Genomic DNA, 17,711 nt, shown 5'->3' with positions numbered 1-17,711 from the left:
TAAGGTCATTGCTAGCAATTTTAATTACAAAAAATAACTTCTTTTAGGATTTGTATTGTGTTTTCAGGGATTAGAAATATATGAAAATAACTATATTAGCATACATATGTATTGGCTGAGCAAGTAACAAAAAATAAGGGAAAGAGTTTAGTCCACATATGTATGTTTATGCAAAAAAAAAATCTGGGAAAGTTGTTGTCATAACGCAGGCATAACAACAACAGTTCTATACCAACATGGGTGTGTACTAACATTCAGAATGCATGGAAAAATGAATAGCTACAACAGTTAGGCCACAAAATTCACTCAAACTGAATAAAGCTACTTTTGAGAGCAAATAAAGTACTTTCAAGCTCCTCAATTGACCTCTCCAATAGCTTGACTTCTTCATCCTTCTCCTTTCATCTCCTATCTGTAGGAGTACAAAAGAAGGGTTAAGAGGAACACCTGACTGGCTGGCGTCCATAGCAATTACTTCCCTTTATTTTGCCACCGCCAAAGCATCTCCAGCTTTTCTCTCAGAGAGACACCTGGGAGTCACATTATTGCTTCTCTTCTGAGAGCTTGGAGAGGTTAATTTGCAAATTTTGAAGCAAGCCGTTCCTTTCATCGTCAAGTAAATTTCTCAGCTCAATCAACACTTCGTCCAATATTGGAGTGGAATTACTATTATGGGCTAAATCCTATTTCGAAGAGTAATTAATCCGTTCAATAGGGCTGAGCTGAGGTCGCAAATCAATGTTCTCCACAGAAACTGCATTTGGTTTGCAAACTGCACTTGCTGGCTGCTCCTCCAACACCAAAATCTATTCTTTACTCTTCATAATTTAAGGATGTGCAAGATTAATCAATTTAAACTCACTGGATAGGATGGATGAGTGTCTAGCTAGTGGGATTAAACAATTGGTCCTTTACTGGTTGATTAATTAGTGAATCAAACAATTTTCTGAATCTTTGTTTAAATGGATGTGCATGATTAGTCACTTAACACTCACAGTGGGGGAGGGCATCCTGATGGAGTGGGCGCAACCTACTTGCCCAGCAAGCCCCACGCCTTCCGTAGCCTGGACGCATAGCTGGGCAAGCACTACTCGCCTGTCGGCGCCCAGAGGATGGCGGTGCTCGCCGGATAGAGCAGCGGGTGAGCACATCATGGGGAGGCTGACAGAGCGCGTTGACGCCCTGGCTGAGCGCCTCCAGGCCTGCTGGATCAGGAGGCCGCCGTCCTCCTTTCGGCCGCTGTAGTAGCCATTAAATTTGATTGATAGCATGATTGTTGCTTCACGAAACACCTTTTCAATCTCAGAAGACCGGCATTGCTCATGTCAGACCTGCACAAAGGTTATAGATGTCTCAGATCATATTGAATTCACTGCCAGTTTAATTCTCAAAATTTGGTCTCAACAAATAGAAAAGGTAAGTAAGTATAGCAGGCCAACCAGTGTCTCCCGGAACACCTTCAACACTGCAGGACGGCAGAAAAACAACCGAGGCGAAACAGCACACAGGTGTCGCGCACAAAGCCATGAACACATAACCCAACAGGCACTCACCATAGGCAAACTTCTTGACCTACTTGGTGGTGCATAAATGTAGAGATACAAATGTTAGGCATAAATTGGTTGGTCTTTCATCTATCAACAACTGATAAAATCAGGCTACTTGCAAGTTGTAAACATACAGACAGAGGAGCATAAAGTGGACTTCCGAGTTTCTTTTCCGCTTCTTCTTTGTAAGGCTAAACTCCATTTTCTATATGAGCAAAGGATGTGCAGGTTTTCAGCCACAGTTGATAATCCTTTAAACATGTTCTGTTTTACAGAACAGAAAAATGACCAAGATATCCTGGGAACTTGATGGTGTGTTTTGTTACTATAGAATAGTAGTACGAAAAAAGAAGGATCAAGATGTTTTCATGATGAAGTCATACTTTCTGTTGCTGCACATAGAGCTCCAGTGGAGAATTGGCGTTAGCAACAAATCACACTGACATTATATTCTTCCTCGGGTTTTTGTTTTGATCCTGCAATTCTTGCTCCTGCAGCTCATTTGGCCAGCCATTAAAAAAATAATAGTAACAGAGGGAGCATGCTATCTTGGGTCAGAATTAAATGAAGGTCCTGGTTCATTAGTAAAGAATAGTAACATAAGGAGTATGCTATTTAGCGTGAGGATTAGATGAAGTTCCTGATTCATCATTACTTTACTTGTGAGGTCAAATTAGTAGGAATTTTCAGGTTTGGAGGGCACAATACATACATTATGTTGAACTTGGATCAGTAAAAAGAATTGGTAAAATGAAGTGCAATCAAATGAACACGTATGTACATCGGTAAACTGGAGTGAAATCAAATGAACACGTATACACATCGGTAAACCATGAAATTGGTACGCACTGCAAGCGCAACACATTTTTTGTGTGAAACTGAAACCACACACTTCAGAGAAGAAGATTCAGAATAGCACAGAACCACATGACGTGAGACGTTTATGAGCTCGGCTTCAGCAACAATCAGGCCTTCCTTGCCTGCATCTTGGAAGGTTAGCCATAATTCACAAGGTTATTCTAACTCGTCTCCAAATCGAAATTTTTACAAATCTGCACAATCAAGCAAAAATTGTGTATATAGTGTAGATCTGGGAGCAAGCACCTGGTATTCTGGTAATTGGGGACTTTGAGACGGGGGAGCTGGTGGTGCCGCTAATTTCCAGCGACGGGAGCTGAGAGGAGGCAGGCCCGGAGCAGCAGCCGACGACAAGATGATGGGGGAGCACCTCGAGGGCGTGGCCGAGTAGTTCCATGGCTCCCTCAGTAGGGAGTTGGCCGGCTGAAGAGCAGTGGAGGCAGAGGAGGAGGGGGAAAGAGGAGTTGGGGGATGGTGCGGCGCCGACGTCATGTGTCTCCGCCTCTCCGGTGGTGGAAAGCCGCAGGGGTGGGGGCGACAAGCGGTAGAGAGGCGGTGGCGGCAAGCGGCGGGGGCTGGCTGCGGCGGCGTGTCGGGGTCCGGCTGTGGCGGCGTGTCGGGGGCCGGCGGTGCGCAGCAGCGTGGCAGGGGGTGGCGGCGCGCTGGAGGTGGAGATGCACTGGAGGTGGAGGCGGCCGGCGGCCGGTGGCGGCACGCTGGAGGTGGAGGCGGCCGGCGGCCGGCGGCGCACGGCAGAGTGGAAGGGGGTGGCAGCGCGCTGGAGGTCGAGACGGGTCGTGCGTTTTCGCTCGCCGTACCGGTTCGTTTTTACATATTAGGAGGAGTGCGGGTTGAATTCTAAAAAACGGAGGGACTTTCCTGCAAAAACTTCGACGACGTACGACCAGAAGCAGTACCTGGTTTATTAGTAGGTAAAGATATAACCTTTCCTCAAGAAAAACGTTGAGGAAACAATGTTTTGACATCCTATCTGCAAGATTTCATAAATAATGCAGTAACTGCTAACATAATTCCAACAGACTCTTAGCATCGCTACGAGTGAGAAAGTCTCATCGTAGTCAACTCCTTGAACTTGTCGGGAAACATCTTACCGATAAGTCGAGCTTTCTTAATGGTGACACTTACCATCATTGTTTGTCTTCCTTTTAAAATCTATCTGCACCTAACAGCCTTACGACCATCAAGTAGTTCTTTCAAAGTCTATACTTTGTTTTATACATGGATCCTCTCTCGGATTTTATGGCCTCGAGCCATTCATCGGAATCCAGGCCCACCATCGCTTCTCCATAGCTCGTAGGTTCATTGTTGTCTAGCAACATGACTTCCAAGACATGATTACGTACCACTCTGAAGTAGTACACATCCTTGTCGACCTATGAGGTTTGGTAGTGACCTGATCCGAAGTTTCATGATCACTATCATAAGCTTCCATTTCAATTGGTGTAGGTGTCACAGGAACAACTTCATGTGCCCTGCTACACACTAGTTGAAGTGACGGTTCAATAACCTCATCAAGTCTCCACCATCCTCCCACTCAATTCTTTCGAGATAAACTTTTCCTCGAGAAAGGACCCGTTTCTAGAAACAATCACTTTTGCTTCCGGATCTGAAATAGGAGGTATACCCAACTATTTTTGGGTATTCTATGAAGATGCATTTATCCACTTTGGGTTCGAGCTTATCAGCCTGAAACTTTTTCACATAAGCATTGCAGCCCCAAACTTTTTAAGAAACGACAGCTTAGGTTTCTCTAAACCATAGTTCATACGGTGTCGTCTCAACGGAATTGTGTGGTGCCCTATTTAAAGTGAGTGCGGTTGTCTCTAATGCCTAATCCATAAACGATAGTGGTAATTCGATAAGAGACATCATGGTATGCACCATATCCAATAGGGTGCAGTTATGATGTCCGGACACACCATCACACTATGGTGGTCCAGGCGGTATTAGTTGTGAAACAATTTCCACAATGTCTTAATTGTGTGCCAAACTCGTAACTCATATATTCATCTCTATGATCATATCATACACATTTTATCATCTTGTCACGACGATCTTCAACTTCACTCTGAAATTACTTAAACCTTTCAATAATTCAGACTTGTGTTTCATCAAGTAAATATACTCAGCATCTACTCAAATCATCTGTGAAGTAAGAACATAACGATATCCACTGCATGCCTCAGCACTTATTGGACTGCACACATCAAAATGTATTACTTCCAACAAGTTGCTTTCTTGTCCCATCTTACTGAAAACGAGGCCTTTCAGTCATCTTGCCCATGTGGTATGATTTGCATGTCTCAAGTGATTCAAAATCAAGTGAGTCCAAACGATCCATCTACATGGAGTTTCTTCATGCATATCTACCAATAGAGATGGTTCGCATGTCTCAATCTTTTCAAAACGAGTGAGTCCAAAGATCCATCAACATGGAGCTTCTTCATGCATTTTATACCAATATGACTCAAATGGCAGTGCCACAAGTATGTGGTACTATCATTACTATCTTATATCTTTTGGCATGAACATGTGTATCACTACGATCGAGATTCAGTGAACCATTCATTTTAGGTGCAAGACCATTGAAGGTATTATTCAAATAAACAGAGTAACCATTATTCTCCTTAATTGAATAACCGTATTGCGATAAACATAATCCAATCATGTCTATGCTCAATGCAAACACCAAATAACAATTATTTAGGTTTAGCACCAATCTCGATGGTAGATGGAGCATGCGATGCTTGATCATATCAACCTTGGAAACACTTCCAACACATATCGTCATCTCACCTTCAGCTAGTCTATGTTTATTCCGTAGCCTTTTATTTCGAGTTACTAACACTTAGCAACTGAACTGGTATTTTAATACCCTGGTGCTACTAGGAGTACTAGTAAAGTACACATTAATATAATGTATATCCAAAATACTTCTGTCGACCTTGCCAGCCTTCTCATCTACCAAGTATCTAGGGTAGTTCTGCTTCAGTGACCATTCCCCTCATTACAGAAGCACTTAGTCTCGGGTTTGGTTCAACCTTGGGTTTCTTCACTAGAGCAACAACTGATTTGCCATCTCATGAAGTATCCCTCCTTTCCCTTGCCCTTCTTGAAACTAGTGGTTTAACCATCAACAATTGATGCTCCTACTTGATTTCTACTTTCGTGGTGTCAAACATCGCGAGTTGCTCAAGGATCATCATGTCTATCACTGATATGTTATAGTTCATCACGAAGCTCCAATAGCTTGGTGGCAGTGACTATGGAGAATCATCACTATCTCATCTAGAAGATTAACTCCCACTCGATTCAAGCGATTGTAGTACTCAGACAATCTGAGCACATGCTCAACGATCGAGCTTTTCTCCCTTAGTTTGCAGGCTTAAGAAACTTGTCAAAGGTCTCATACCTCTTGACGTGGGCACTAGTCTGCAATCCCAATTTCAGTCTTTGGAACATCTCATATGTTCTACGATGTTTCAAAAAACGTCTTTGGTGCCACAATTCTAAACCGTTAGCATTACGCATTGAACTATCATGTAGTCATCAAAACGTGTATGTCAGATGTTTCCCAACATCTACAGACGACGCTCGAGGTTCAGCACACTGAGCGGTGCATTAAGGACATAATCCTTCTATGCAGCAATAAGGACAATCCTCAGTTTACGGACCCAATCCGCATAATTGCTACTGTCAACTAAATTTTCTCTAGGAACATATCTAAAACAGTAGAACCAAAGCATGAGCTACGACATATTTTGCAAAGACCTATTGACTATGTTCATAATAATTAAGTTTATATAATCAAATTATTCAATGAACTCCCACTTAGATAGACATCCCTCTAGTCATCTAAGTGATACATGATCCGAGTCAACTAGGCCGTGTCCGATCATCACGTGATACGGACTAGTCATCATCGATGAACATCTTCATGTTGATCGTATCTTCTATACGACTCATGTTCGACCTTTCGGTCTTCCGTGTTCCGAGGCCATGTATGTACATGCTAGGCTCGTCAAGTCAACCTAAGTGTATTGCGTGTGTAAATCTAGCTTACACCCGTTGTATGCGAATGTTAGAACCTATCACACCCGATCATCACGTGGTGCTTCGAAACAACGGTCCTTAGCAACCATGCACAGTTAGGGGGAACACTTTCTTGAAATTATTGCGAGGGATCATCTTATTTATGCTACCGTCGTTCTAAGCAAATAAGATGTAAACATGACAAACATCACATGCAAATCATAAAGTGATATGATATGGCCAATATCATCTTGCGCCTTTGATCTCCATCTTCGAGGCGCGGCATGAACACCATCGTCACCGGCATGACACCATGATCTCCATCATCATGTCTTCATGAAGTTGCCTCGCCAACTATTACTTCTACTACTATGGCTAACGGTTAGCAATAACGTAAAGTAATTACATGGCGTTTTCATTGACACGCAGGTCATAAATAAATTAAGACAACTCCTATGGCTCCTGCCGGTTGTCATACTCATCGACATGCAAGTCGTGATTCCTATTACAAGAACATGATCAATCTCATACATCACATATATCATTCATCACATCCTTTTGGCCATATCACATCACATAGCATACCCTGCAAAAACAAGTTAGACGTCCTCTAATTGTTGTTGCATGTTTTACGTGGCTGCTATGGGTTTCTAGCAAGAACGTTTCTTACCTACACAAAACCACAACGGTGATATGCCAATTTCTATTTACCCTTCATAAGGACCCTTTTCATCGAATCCGATCCGACTAAAGTGGGAGAGACAGACACCCGCCAGCCACCTTATGCATCAAGTGCATGTCATTCGGTGGAACTAGTCTCACGTAAGTGTACGTGTAAGGTCGGTCCGGGCTGCTTCATCCCACAATGCCGCCGAATCAAGATAAGACTAGTAACGGCAAGCAAATTGAACAAATCATCGCCCACAACTACTTTGTGTTCCACTCGTGCATAGAATCTACGCATAGACCTAGCTCATGATGCCACTGTTGGGGATCGTAGCAGAAATTCAAAAAATTTCCTACGTGTCACCAAGATTAATCTATGGAGAGACTAGCAACGAGAGAGAGGAGTGCATCTTCATACCCTTGAAGATCGCAATGCGGAAGCGTTACAAGAACATGGTTGGTGGAGTCGTACACGCAGCGATTCAGATCACGGTCGATTCCGATCTAAGCGCCGAACAACGGCGCCTCCGCGTTCAACACACGTACAGCCCGGTGACGTCTCCCATGCCTTGATCCAGCAAAGAGAGAGGGAGAGGTTGGGGAAGACTCCGTCTAGCAGCAGCACAACGACGTGGTGATGGTGGAGGAGCGCGGTACTCCAGCAGGGCTTCGCCAGCACTACGAGAGACGAGGAGGGAGAGGGGTAGGGCCGCGCCAAGAGAGAGATCAAATCATATGTATTGGGCAGCCCCATACCTCAAAGTATATATAGGGGGAGGGGAGGGGCTGCGCCCCCTCTAGGGTTCCCTCCCCAAGGGGGGCGGCAGCCCTAGATCCCATCTAGGGTGGCGGCCAGAGGGGAGAGGGAGAGAGGGGGCGCCCTAGGGTGGGCCTTAAGGCCCATCTGGACCTAGGGTTTGCCCCCTCCCACTCTCCCTGCACCTTGGGCCTTGGTGGGGGGCGCACCAGCCTACCTGGGGCTGGTCCCCTCCCACACTGTAACACCCCGGATATGATTTTTCTAATATGTAATTCAACTCTTGTCGTTTCCGGCGTTAAGTTATTTTATTTTCTCGGGTTCGGGTCTTTGTCTCCGTGTGTTGTTTATGTTGTCATGCATCTCATATCATGTCATCATGTGCATTGCATTTGCATGCGTGTTCATCTCATGCATCCGAGCATTTTCCCCGTTGTCCGTTTTGCATTCCGGTGCTCCATTCTCCTCCGGTGGTCATTTCTACCTTTCTTTCGTGTGTGGGGATTAAACATTTCCGGATTGGACCGAATCTTGCCAAGCGGCCTTGGTTTACTACCGGTAGACCGCCTGTCAAGTTCCGTACCATTTGGACTTCGTTTGATGCTCCAACGGTTAACCGAGGGACCGAGAAGGCCTCGTGTGTGTTGCAGCCCAACACCCCTCCAAGTTATCCCAAAACCCACCAAAACCATCTCCATCATCTAAAGCGTTCGATCACGATCGCGTGGCCGAAAACCGCACCTCATTTGGACTCTCCTAGCTCCCTCTACCTCTATATATACACCCCCCTCCAAAAATTCGCGGTGCAAACCTACCCTAACTCTCCCCGCCGCCGCCGGGCATCTTCTTCCACCGACGGACGTGTCCGCCCGCCGTGTCCGCCGCCACGTGGCAGCCGCCGATTCGCCGTGCCCCGCGCCCACATCGCCACTGCGCGCCGCCGCGCCGGCCCGCCCAGGCCCAGGCGGGGCCCTCCCGGCCCAGCAGCTCCGCGCGCGCCCCGCTCCTCGTCTTCGCCGGTGCCGGCCACCTCCACCGCCGCGCCGCCGCGCGTTCCACCGGCCGCCGCTCCGGCGAGCCGCCCCGCTCCGGCGTGCCGCCTGCCCGACGCGGCCGGACCTCGCCGCCGCCCCACGCCGCGGTCGCCGCCTCCACCGCCCTCTCCGGCCTCCCTCGTCGTCTCCAGCCACCGCCCCAACTCTCTCCGGTGAACAGTTCCGGCGAGCCTCGAAGTCCGCGCCCGGCCGATCTAGATCTGGGAATTGTCTCGGGTTGACTTTTTGCCCGAAACCCTAGTTATTTTGCCATGTTCATCGCATCGTAACTTTGCATCCGTAGGTCCGATTTGTGCGCATAGCGTATCAATATGTTCATGTCAGAGAGTACATCATTTCATCTCATTGCATCATTTTCATTTGAGTTAATCTTGATGCCCGAAATGCTGTTAGAAGGGTGCTATTTGAGATAATTGTCAGATTTGCTGCTCCAATTAGACATTTGTCATTTGTGCCATGATTATTGTGTGCATGATATGCCCATGAGCTCTACATGTGTTTTGTTATATGTTTTGCCATCTATCTAGAGGTGCAACCCATGTATTTTTGTGATGTGTGTGGTGACTAGCACAAGCTTGCAAAGTGGAGCATTCGTTAATGCTGATTTCAGGGACTTAGCATTTCCACTAAGTCATTGATCTGTTTATCTCATTATGCCATATGTTCATGTTGTTTCCTAGTGATCCGTGCCTCTTTTGAGGATGATCAGTAATGATGTTTTGTTAATCTTGTAGTGCTCTATCCATCCATGTCTTTGTTTGCAATTATGGAGCACCCTATCTTGAGTCAATCGAACTCTACTTTTGCTATTCCGTGAATCTGGGCAGATTGTCTACTTGTTAGCAATTTTGCCGAGGATGTTGTAGTTGATCCGTGCATGCTACGTTATTGTTCTTGCCATGTCTAGCTTGAATTTTGTGTATTCTTGATGGATGCATGCTTATATTGTCATGACTTGCTCTGTAGTGAGTGCATCGAGCTCGTAAACATGCCTACTTGATATCTGATTTTGCATGCTCCAGTTTTCACTAAGTCTGTGATCTGATTATGTTTTTGCCATGTTCACATGCTTGCAAATGTATTTTCTGATCCCTTTTGGCTCAAGGTCACTAAGGGACTTTTGTTAAGCTCTTTGAGTAGCTCCATGCCATGCTTTACTTTGCCATGTTCAGGTCCTGTAGCATATAGTTTTCATGCTCCAAAGAGTGCTATCTGATCTGAAATTCCAGACAAGTGTTAATTTCACTAAGTTTGAGATCTGTTTGCCAAATGCATTTTTGCCATGCTTGTTTGAACCTGTTAATGGATGAATTGGCCGTAGCTCAGTGTTTGTCTTTTGTTAAGCATCATGAATGGATCCCTGCCATGTATTTTGTTGCCATGTTTGAGTGCTGTAGCATGTTCATCTTGTTGCATTTAGATGGTTACTTGCTGTATATCGCAGACCGGTGTCATATTTGAATCGCTTGCCATTTCCAAACCGTAACTCCGATTCCGGTGATATTTATATCGTTTTCAAGCGATTTCATCTCATCTTTCTAGTGGCACACTTGGTTTTCCAAGTTGAGGCCAGTTTCATTCGTTCCTTATCAAATCTTGCGTATGCATCACATATCGCATCCCGCATAGCATACCATGTTTGCATCATGTTGTTTGAGTTTGCACGTGGTTGATTGTGTCCTTATTGATTGTTTGTCTTGTTTGGGTAGAGCCGAGAGACGAGTTCGCTAACGAGGAGCCCATTGAGTTTGCTTTCGAGGATCCAGTTAACTCTGACAACTTTGCAGGCAAGATGATCATACCCTCGAAATCACTTCTATCTTTGCTTGCTAGATGCTCGCTGTTTTGCTATGCCTATGCTACGATGCCTACCACTTGCTTATCTTGCCTCCCAAATTGCCATGTCAAACCTCTAACCCACCATGTCCTAGCAAACCGTTGATTGGCTATGTTACCGCTTTGCTCAGCCCCTCTTATAGCGTTGCTAGTTGCAGGTGAAGATTGGAGACCGTTCCTTGTTGGAACATTATTTACTTGTTGGGATATCATTATATTGCCATGTTATCTTGATGCATCTATATACTTGGTAAAGGGTGGAAGGCTCGGCCTCTCGCCTGGTGTTTTGTTCCACTCTTGCCGCCCTAGTTTCCGTCATATCGGTGTTATGTTCCCGGATTTTGCATTCCTTACGCGGTTGGGTTATAATGGGAACCCCTTGATAGTTCGCCTTGATTTAAAGCTTTTCCAGCAATGCCCAACCTTGGTCTTACCATTTTCCACCTAGCCTCTTTTTCCCTTGGGTTTCCGGAGCCCGAGGGTCATCTTATTTAAACCCCCCCGGGCCAGTGCTCCTCTGAGTGTTGGTCCAACTCGTCAGCCGCCGGTGGCTACCAGGGGCAACTCTGGGCTGGCCTACCGGAAGTTTGGACAATCTGAGTGTGCCCTGAGAACGAGATATGTGCAACTCCTATCGGGATTTGTCGGCACATTCGGGCGGTGTTGCTGGATTTGTTTTAACTTGTCGAAGTGTCTTGTAGAACCAGGATACCGAGTCTGATCGGAATGTCTCGGGAGGAGGTCTATTCCTTCGTTGACCGTGAGAGCTTGTCATGGGCTAAGTTGGGACTCCCCTGCAGGGATTTGAACTTTCGAAAGCCGTGCCCGCAGTTATGGGCAGATGGGAATTTGTTAATGTCCAGTTGTAGATAACTTGAACCTTAATTTAATTAAAATGAATCAACTGTGTGAGTTACCGCGAGGGTCTCTTCTCGGCGGAGTCCGGGAAGTGAACACGGTGTTGGAGTAATGCTTGCCGCAGGTTGCTCTCTAGTCATTCGTTCATGCTTTGCCTTCTCTTCTCGCTCTCTTTTGCGAACAGGTTAGCCACCATATATGCTAGTCGCTTGCTGCAGCTCCACATATTTACCTTGCCTTACCTATAAGCTTAAATAGTCTTGATCGCGAGGGTGCGAGATTGCTGAGTCCCTGTGGCTCACAGATTACATCCAAACCAGATGCAGTGCCTGATGATTCCGTTCCAGATGACGTGCTTGAGCTCAAGTGGGAGTTCGACGAGGACTCACGCCGTTACTATGTTTCTTTCCCCGATGATCAGTAGTGGTGCCCAGTTGGGGCGATCGGGACCGTGTCGCATGTTGGGTTGATCTTTTATTTTGGCGCCGTAGTCGGGCCATGAGTGTTTGGATGATGTAATGCTATTTATGTACTTTGATTGACGTGGCGAGTGTAAGCCAAGTATGTATCTCCCCTTTTATTATCTATATATTACATGGGATGTTGTGAAGATTGCCTAACTTGCGACACCGCTTTCAATGCGGTTATGCCTCTAAGTCGTGCCTCGACACGTGGGAGATATAGCCGCATCGAGGGCGTTACACACACTTAGCCCACACAGCCTTCTGGGGCTGGTGGCCCCACCCGGTGGACCCCCGGGACCCTCCCGGTGGTCCCGGTACGTTACCGATAGCACCCGAAACTTTTCCGTTGACCAAAACGGGACTTCCCATATATAAATCTTTACCTCCGAACCATTCCGGAACTCCTCGTGACATCCGGGATCTCATCCGGGACTCCGAAAAACATTCGGTAACCACGTACATACTTTCCCTATAACCCTAGCGTCATCGAATCTTAAGTGTGTAGACCCTACGGGTTTGGGAATCATGTAGACATGACCGAGACAACTCTCCGGCCAATAACCAACATCGGGATCTGGATACCCATGTTGGCTCCCACATGTTCCACAATGATCTCATCGGATGAACCACAATGTCAAGGATTCAATCAATCCCGTATACAATTCCCTTTGTCTACCGGTATAGTACTTGCCCGAGATTCGATCGTCGGTATCCCGATACCTTGTTCAATCTCGTTACCGGCAAGTCTCTTTACTCGTTCCGTAACACATCATCCCGTGATCAACTCCTTGGTCACATTGTGCACATTATAATGATGTCCTACCGAGTGGGCCCAGAGATACCTCTCCGTTTACACAGAGTGACAAATCCTAGTCTCGATCCGTGCCAACCCAACAGACACTTTCGGAGATACCCGCAGTGCACCTTTATAGCCACCCAGTTACGTTGTGACGTTTGGTACACCCAAAGCATTCCTACGGTATCCAGGAGTTGCACAATCTCATGGTCTAAGGAAATGATACCTGACATTAGAAAAGCTTTAGCATACAAACTACACGATCTTGTGCTAGGCTTAGGATTGGGTCTTGTCCATCACATCATTCTCCTAATGATGTGATCCCGTTATCAATGACATCCAATGTCCATGGTCAGGAAACCATGACCATCTATTGATCAACGAGCTAGTCAACTAGAGGCTTACTAGGGACATGTTGTGGTCTATGTATTCACACATGTATCACGGTTTCTGGTTAATACAATTATAGCATGAACAATAGACAATTATCATGAACAAGGAAATACAATAATAACCATTTTATTATTGCCTCTAGGGCATATTATTAATTAATCCCTCCACATCATCATGATGTGGTTCTTTTTTCTTGCCCTCAAAATGGACTAAACAAATCCGACAAAAATCATAAAGTGACATCTCCTTGTGCTCATCATATAAATGAAACTCCACCGTGGGTGGTGAGTTCCTAGAATGAAAATGAAAGTTTTGCACAAAGGTATTTGTGAGTAAGAGATACTGATCGCACTGGTCGTGGAGAAAAGCGGTGAGGCCTGCATTGTGAGCCAATTCATGAAAATCTTCATAGATACCGGCTGCTCTCAAGAAATCTTCAGAAGGCCTTTCACACGCCCGAATCTCCGCGGTGCGCGGCAAATTATACTTAGGCTTGGGTACCTTTTCCTTCGAGCTTTGGCTCGATGAGCCCCTCAAGAATCTCCTCATTATATTCTGAAAAATTCTGAAATTTTTAGTAACTTCAAAATAAAAGTAACCAAACTCAATAAAACTGATAGCAACAACTCCTACAAGTGCCTAGAGCCTATATCAAGCATTAGAACTACTTGGAACCATATAAATTTGACATGCAAGCTCAAGAACATGGTCACCTATGCAGCACAAATTTGCAATGAATAAAGCACTAGAACAAAAACTAATTGGACCAATGGAGGAGTCACATACCAAGGAACAATCTCCCCAAGCAGTTTTGCAAGAGGTGCTTTGAGCAAGGAGATCGAAAATCACAGCAAAAGTGGCTGGAACTCGTGCTTGAGTTGGTTTTTCGAGTTTGTGTGAGATAGAGGAAGAAGATGGGTGATGGGATAAGTGGAGGAGGGCCACCATGGGCCCGCGAGGCAGGGGGCGCGCCTATAGGGGGGCGCCCACCACCCTCGTGGCCAGGTGGCAGCTCCTCCCGCGGTAATTTTTGCACAGTAAATCCTCAAATATTCCCGAAAAAATCATATTAAATTGGCATGTCATTCTGAGGACTTTTATTTTCGGGTTATTTTTATATTGCACAGATAATCAGATAACAGACAGAAAAATACTATTTTTACTTTATTTAATATAAATAACAGAAAATATAGAGTGGGTACAGAAGTTTGTGTTTCTAGTTTCATCCATCTCATGGTCATCAAAACGAATCGACTAACAAGGTTGATCAAGTCTTGTTAACAAACTCATTCCGATAATCATGGAACCGGAGAAATTTCGAATAACACTAAGTTACCTCAACGGGGATATGCACATCCCCTATAATAAGTATATCATATTTCTTCTTGACAGTAGGAAGAGGAAATTCAAAACCTCCAAATATAATCGATGGGATTTTTCCGATAGAATTGATACTATGAACTTGAGGTTGTTTCCTCGGAAAGTGTACCGTATGCTCATTACCATTAACATGAAAAGTGACATTGCCTTTGTTGCAATCAATAACAGCCCCTGTAGTATTAAGAAAAGGTCTTCCAAGAATAATAGACATACTATCATCCTCGGGAATATTAAGTATAACAAAGTCCGTTAAAATAGTAACATTTGCAACCACAACAGGCACATCCTCACAAATACCGACAGGTATAGCAGTTGATTTATCAGCCATTTGCAAGGATATTTCGGTAGGTGTCAGCTTATTCAAGTCAAGTCTACGATGTAAAGAGAGAGGCATAACACTCACACCAGCTCCAAGATCGCATAAAGCAGTTTTAATATAATTTCTTTTAATGGAGCAAGGTATAGTAGGTACTCCGGGATCTCCGAGTTTCTTTGGTATTCCACCCTTAAAAGTATAATTAGCAAGCATGGTGGAAATCTCAGCTTCCGGTATCTTTCTTTTATTTGTAATGATATCCTTCATATATTTAGCATAAGGATTTGTTTCAAGCACATCAGTTAGTCGCATACGCAAAAGGATAGGTCTAATCATTTCAGCAAAGCGCTCAAAATCCTCATCATCCTTTTTCTTGGACGGTTTTGGAGGAAAGGGCATGGGTTTCTGAACCCAAGGTTCCCTTTCTTTACCATGTTTCCTAGCAACAAAGTCCCTTTTATCATAACGTTGATTCTTTGATTGTGGGTTATCAAGATCAACAACAGGTTCAATTTCTACATCATTGTCATTACTAGGTTGAGCATCATCATGAACATCATTATTAACATTTTTATTAGGTTCATGTTCATTACCAGATTGTGTTTCAGCATCAGACATAGAAATATCATTTGGATTATCAGGTGGTTCAGCAATAGGTTCACTAGAAGTTTGCACAGTTCTATCATTTTTCTTTTTCTTATTTTTAGAAGAACTAGGAACATCAATATTATTTCTCTGAGAATCTTGCTCGATTATCTTAGGGTGGCCTTCAGGATACAAAGGTTCCTGAGTCATTCTACCAGTTCTAGTAGCCACTCTAATAGCATAATCATTTTTCTTACTATTAATTTCATCAAGCACTTCTTTTTGAGCTTTAAGTACTTGTTCTACTTGCGTCGTAACCATAGAAGCATGTTTGCTAACAAGTTTAAGTTCACCTTTAATATCAGCCATGTAATCATCCAAGCGTCTAATCATATAAGCATTTTCTTTTAATTGTCTACCAAAATAAGCATTGAAGTCGTCTTGCTTATACATAAAGTTATCAAACTCATCCAAGCACTGACTAGCAATTTTAGTAGGAGGAACTTCAGCTTTATCATATCTATAGAGAGAATTTACCTTTACTACCTGTGTCGGGATATCAGGATCAGGTGGTTCTTCAACAAATAAATAATTGAGATCATAAGTTTCTTCAACAGGCAGTATATTAAGACCATGTATTTCTTCAATAGGAGGTAAATTCTTGACGTCTTCAGCTTTAATACCTTTTTCTTTCATAGATTTCTTTGCCTCTTGCATATCTTCGGGACTGAGAAATAGAACACTCTCTTCTTCGGAGTTGGTTTAGGAATAGGCTCAGTAATTGGAGCAGGAGCTGGCTCATGAGGTGCCCAATTATTTTCATTTGTCAACATATTATTCAATAGAATTTCAGCTTCATCCGGTGTTCTTTCCCTGAAAAGAGAACGAGCCCAACTATCCAGGTAATCTCTGGAAGCATCAGTTAGTCCATTATAAAAGATATCAAGTATTTCAGGTTTCTTAAGAGGATGATCAGGCAAAGCATTAAGTAACTTGAGAAGCCTCCCCCAAGCTTGTGGGAGACTCTCTTCTTTAATTTGCACAAAGTTGTATATTTCCCTCAAAGCAGCTTGTTTCTTATGAGCAGGGAAATATTTAGCAAAGAAGTAATAAATCATATCCCGGGGACTACGCACACAACCAGGATCAAGAGAATTAAACCATATCTTAGCATCACCCTTTAATGAGAACGGAAATATTTTGAGTATATAAAAGTAACGCGATCTCTCATCATTAGTAAACAGGGCAGCTATATTATCTAACTTAGTAAGATGTGCCACAACAGTTTCAGATTCATAGCCATAAAACGGATCAGATTCAACCAATGTAATTATATCAGGATCAACAGAGAATTCATAATCCTTATCAGGAACACATATAGGTGAAGTAGCAAAAGCAGGGTCGGGTTTCATTCTATCTCTAAGTGATTCTTTGTTCCATTTAATTAATAACCTCTTAAGCTCATATCTATCTCTGCAAGCAAAAATAGCGGCAGAAGATTCCTTATCAAAAAGATAACCTTCATGGATAACATGCATATTTTCATCATCACTATCATCATCGTATTCAGATTCAATAATTTCTTTTTCTCTAGCCCTAGCAATTTGTTCATCAAGAAATTCACCAAGGGGCACAGTAGTATCAGACATAGAAGCAGTTTCATCATAAGTATCATGCATAGCAGAAGTGGCATCATCAATAACATGCGACGTATCAGAACGAATAGCAGAAGTAGGTGTAGGTGTCGCTAGCTTACTCATAACAGAAGGTGAATCAAGTGCAGAGCTAGATGGCAGTTCCTTACCTCCCCTCATAGTTGAGGGATAGATCTTGGTTTTTGGATCTCTCAAGTTCTTCATAATGATAAGCAAATATAAATCCCAAGTGACTCAAAGAATAGAGCTATGCTCACCGGCAACGGCGCTAGAAATTAGTCTTGATAACCCACAAGTACAGGGGATCGCAACAGCTTTCGAGGGTAGAGTATTCAACCCAAATTTATTGATTCGACACAAGGGGAGCCAAAGAATATTCTCAAGTATTAGCAGCTGAGTTGTCAATTCAACCACACCTGGAAACTTAGTATCTGCAACAAAGTGTTTAGTAGCAAAGTAATATGATAGTGGTGGTAGCGGAAATAAAAGTAA

The sequence above is a fragment of the Triticum aestivum genome, chromosome 5A, assembly GCF_018294505.1.
Source record: "Triticum aestivum cultivar Chinese Spring chromosome 5A, IWGSC CS RefSeq v2.1, whole genome shotgun sequence".
NCBI lineage: Eukaryota > Viridiplantae > Streptophyta > Magnoliopsida > Poales > Poaceae > Triticum > Triticum aestivum.
This window is presented reverse-complemented; position numbering follows the sequence as displayed.